Raw genomic sequence first — 5,121 nt, forward strand, 5'->3', positions numbered from 1 at the left:
GTACATTTACATATACAGTATGTACAATGAAATATTGTAATTGATGATGTCACTCTCCTCTGCCAGTGAGCTATTGATCGACGCGCGCCATCTATCGCCTTCACGGGCCAAATAAATGAATGCCTACAATACAAACCCACAAGCAGAATCAAACTTGTCCTCATGTCTCTGAGGACCCCAAGGACCCTTGGGGTCCTCCAACCCCAGTTGGACAACCTTGCTTGAAGTTTCCTGTTGTGGAGGACTTTGCTGAAAATGGCGCTAGTGTTGCATGTGGAGGTTAGGATTAGGGTCACAGGGAGAGGAAGATGGATGAAAGGGTCGGAGGTCAAAGGTCAGAAAGTGTTTTCATCTGTCAGCAGATGGTGAAACCTCAGACAGTAAAACTGATGAGAAAGTAGAATGAAACATTGAATGAACATTCATGTTTCCGTCCTTGCTGCCCAGCAGGAAGGAGCAGGTGAGGAAAGGACAAGTCATTTTGAACATGTTACCACCTGAGGGTTAAATTAGCGTGATATAGCGAGCTTTTTGAGGATGGCGGCAGGCGCCGGCATCATGTGGGCCACGGTGTAACGCCTGATGGTGAGCAGCTCAAGGAAGAGTCCAGACAGTCTCTGTACAGTATTACATTTTTTAATCATTAGCCATTAGTGCTAATAGCAGCAGACAGACTGTAGCTTTCTCTGCTTGTTTGTCTGGCGTGGCCTTCAAGGGCCAGATTACAAAATGTAAATGAGGAGGGGGTGGGGGTGTGGCTTGTGCAAGACTATATGGTCCAGACTTCCAGACTCTAATTTGAAAACTTTAATCCTGACCCAGAAGTTGTTTACATCACTGAATTAGGTTAATCTATCCCACATATTTGCATAAATGTGCATTTATGAATAATTAGTGGGCCACAGTAGGTGGAGACCAGGCGGGGGTGAGGTGGGGGGGTGGACGCGTGTCCAGACTATTGTTGCCGTTGACTGTAGGAAACAATAGAGCAGGTTAAACAATGAGCAACACAAACCCCGGGGAGTTGGAGCCGTCTGCCGGCTGAATTACTGCTATCGCTTACAGGCGGCGTGACCTGCTGCACGCACCCGCCGCACGTCCTTAATTTGATTACAGCTGCTGCTCTAATTGGTCTCATTAACACTCCAGTTGTCCTCTGCGCCGCCACACCAGCCTCCCTGCCAGGCACACATTCGACAAGTTGGGTTAGAAAAAGATGTTGAAGGGATGGAGTTTCAAATTTTAGTTAGAAAATGAATAAACTCTGGAATGCTGCTTTCTACCACTGTTCAAGTGCATTATGATGTCATCAGGTATCAAAGACATCGCTTCCTGCAGGTCAGCACACTGTCCCTCTGGTGGCTGAATCAAAAGCTTTTCTGGAATATTAACAGTTTTTTTTTCCAACAGGTCTAAATTTTGTTGTTATATTTAACATTTTATTTTTGGATGTGAGAGACTTAAATCCTTTTGATAAATTGAGACAGCTGAGATAAGACGTGATTTTATTGATTTCCATCATCCATCATCATCCATCCATCATCCCTCATCCATCCATCCCTCCCTCCACCCCTCCATGTTCCTCCTCTCCTCCTGTTCAGGGTGGTGGGGGTGGAGCCTATCCCAGCAGCCTTCACCCTGGACAGGTCACCAGTCCATGGCAGGGCCAACACATAGAGACAGACAACCATTGGCTCTCCCAGCCACGCCTACGGTCAATTTAGAGTCTGGATTAACCTGGTCCCTCTTGATGTCTTTGGACTGTGGAGGAAGCTGGAGTACCAGAGAGAACCCAGCAGGAACAGGGAGAACATGGAGACTCACACAGAAAGACCCCGTGCTGCAGCCGGGGCTCCACCCACAACCTTCTTGCTGGGGGCCACAGGGAGGACCACTGCTCCACCCACAACCTTCTTGCTGGGGGCCACAGGGAGGACCACTGCTCCACCGGGCTGCCCCTACAGTATAAACTACAGATTCATAATTCTAACAATACAGTGAAATGCACGGTTGATGTTATTCTCATAAGAAGTTTTATATTTACCTGTTATTTTCGATTTTAACATTTTTGCAAAATGAACTGCACATTTTTATTTCTTTGTCTCAGTTATTCTAAAGTTGAACCCTTTGACAGAGGCATCTTCTTACATGCCCCATACATGATCACATGTGTAGTGTGTTGTGTTCAGGAGCTCCTCAGAGACTTTCCCTGAGCAGAAATTGTGTGATATTTCTTGTTAATATCCTAGTACCTCTTTATAACCTTTTTGTAATTCTTGTTGTTGTTGCTCATGCATTTCTCCATATTTTAGAAAAGAGAAGCAAATTTGCCAGGAAAACTCTGACTGGAGAATTTGTTTTCAACAGTGTGAGTGAATAAAAATGATTGTCGCAGGATAATACAAGAAAACAGCATTTCCATGGGGACAGTGGCAATGACCTAACATCATGACCTCCTCTTCCTCATCCTCATCATCACACCCAGCAGGATTCTCTTTCTTTCAGTCTGTTTCCTCGATCCGGCCTGTAATCCGCCTGCTCCTAATCTGCTGTAAACACTGTAGGTGCAGCATTTTACTGCAATCGGACAAATCCCTCAGCAGCATGATGGAGCGCCGTCACCACCCAAGAGCAGAAATAAATTACTGATGTTAAGAAGCAAAACATATGGCTCCCAGTTTTCATTCTTTGGTTAAAAAACAAAACATTTTTGTTGAATAATCTACAAATGAAGATTTGCACTTCTCCACCCCTCCTGCCCTCCAGAGAGCAGCAGATGTCACGTCAGCGCGTAACTGCAATCCTCAGCTTTTATTGTCTTTCTGTCTCAATAAAAGTGGATCGCTTTCACTTGGAGTAGTTAACCCTGATAGTCGGATTCACCTCAGCTTGGACAAGTTTGCTGACACAAACGTAAATGCTGAAGATCCACGTGCAGTTTGGCTGGCGTGCAGTGATGCGGCAGCTGAGCACGGCTGAGACACGCAGAGGCATTCGAGGCGGCGGCAGACATCCGCTAACCTTCAATAGAGATATAGTTGAGTGTTTGCAAATGACTGCTGATGTACAATTAAAAAAGCAAAGTTATGGAATAAAGACTGAAATAGCTCAAATGTGCACACACAGTTGAAGTGGCTCCAAGTGTGTGCGTCTGAAACGTCCGTGAGAAACGCGAAAACCTTTCATTGATCTCAGATGTGGGCGGGCGACGAGTTCTGATCAATAATCTCCATCCAGTTTGTGTGTCTGTGTGTCGGGATGAAAGCTGCCTTCAAGGTTCGTGACACGCTTCCTGTCACAAACACCCAAATTAAGCAAATTGCCGAATAAAGAGAAAAACAATGATTGCTGGGATGAGATCAGAGGTTCTCCTTCATCTCGTCACATTCACTGCTTATCTCATTGTAGCCTGCAATCCAAGTTAGCAGGGATTATCTCCATGGAAAGGGCATTAAGAGGCGGATAACCTCAGCTTGGAAGCAGTTAATCTACCAGCATGTTAATGAGTCTTGTAGTGGATTGCTTAAATTAAAAGCAAATATCAACAGTCATTTGGCTAAAGGAGGCCGAGCGAATGCCTGGCCTCAATAATAATACATTAAGTGATTTGAGTCGCCGGGTCGTTGCAGTAATCATGTAATGTGAGTGAAAAACAATAAAATTAACGGGTTATCAGGAAATTAAGGTGGTGAGAGGAAGATGGGGGAGATGAGTTTCTGAGAGGACACAAACAGGATTCATAAACCCAACGAACATCCTGAAAACAGAAGAGAATGGTGCCATCCTCCCAAGACCAACACACCAAAACCGCCAGGAGTCTTGACTGTCACATGATCATTCTGTTAATGAACATTAGCCACAGCAAATTAGTCACATTTTTGTCTGTTCAAACCGAACTAACACCTTCAGATTCATCAGTTCTATTCATAAGAGAACATGGAACAAAGCTTCTGGTTTTAGATTAAAAAAAAGTTCTTTCTTGCTTCATCGGCACTTGAATGCTGGTCATTTAAATCACCAAACACTCAGAATAGGCAACAAAGGCCATGACATCACCTCGAGTTTCATCTTCACTAGCCTGCGAGCCAGTGTGGCTAACAGCCTGCTGCTCCATGAATGAACCACAAGAAGGAAACAAGAAGAGCTTCCTCACGCCGATGTTAGTCAATCATCAATTATCATGTCATGAATCTTTTCCAGCTTCCGAGGGTAAAACAAGTATTAATCATTTCTTTCCCAGAATCCTTTGAGTGACTTGCCCTTTGGCCTCTACGTGACATGAAATAATGTGAAAGTTTAGATTTGATTTGATTAAGTTTGTGTTTAATCAGCTTTGCAGCCACTCCAATCGTCCGGTGGCGGATTGAAGGCAGGTTTAACTCTTGTGATATTAAAGGTCACGAAGACAAAAGAACGATGTTCAATCCGTCTCCAAACATGATGTCAGAAATATGTTTTCTGTCCGCCACCACGCAGCAACATGATTAAACTGAGGATTTGACTCAGCTGTGATTCATCTAATAAAAGCACACGGATCAAACTCTGAAAAGACAGTTGGATTTATCTGATTGTTTGAGGCTTGATTCTCTTCTCATTATTTCAGACGTCCAGCTCAGCTTAAAGTATATTTCTGATGCAAAATCAATGGTGAAATGCTTCTTTAGCAGGTTGTCAAGGATGACCTGAAAACAAATCACGCTGTCAAATGTCACTGTAACAGGGACCCCATCAGGCAGGGGGGGACGGGGGCATGAGTGAAGGAGACCAAATCCCTGGAAACTGGCTAATTGATATCAGACGTTTGGAGAGGACAAAGTTCGAGTGGATGGGTGGGATTTAACTACTGCTGATTGAGCCCTGGGGGTCCCTGAGACCCACTTTGAAAACCACCAAATTTATGGTGACCTGCAGACTAAACAAACATCACCATCATCATCACCATCACCATCATCACCATCATAATCATCATCACCATCATCATCATCATCATCATCATCACCATCATCACCATCATCACCATCATCATCATAATCATCATCACCATCATCACCATCATCATCACCATCATCATCATCATCATCACCATCATCATCATCATCATAATCATCATCACCATCATCA

Source organism: Aulostomus chinensis, chromosome 16, assembly GCF_037954235.1.
Source record: "Aulostomus chinensis isolate RoL2024-O1b breed Wild chromosome 16, RoL_Achi_v1.0, whole genome shotgun sequence".
Lineage (NCBI taxonomy): Eukaryota > Metazoa > Chordata > Actinopteri > Syngnathiformes > Aulostomidae > Aulostomus > Aulostomus chinensis.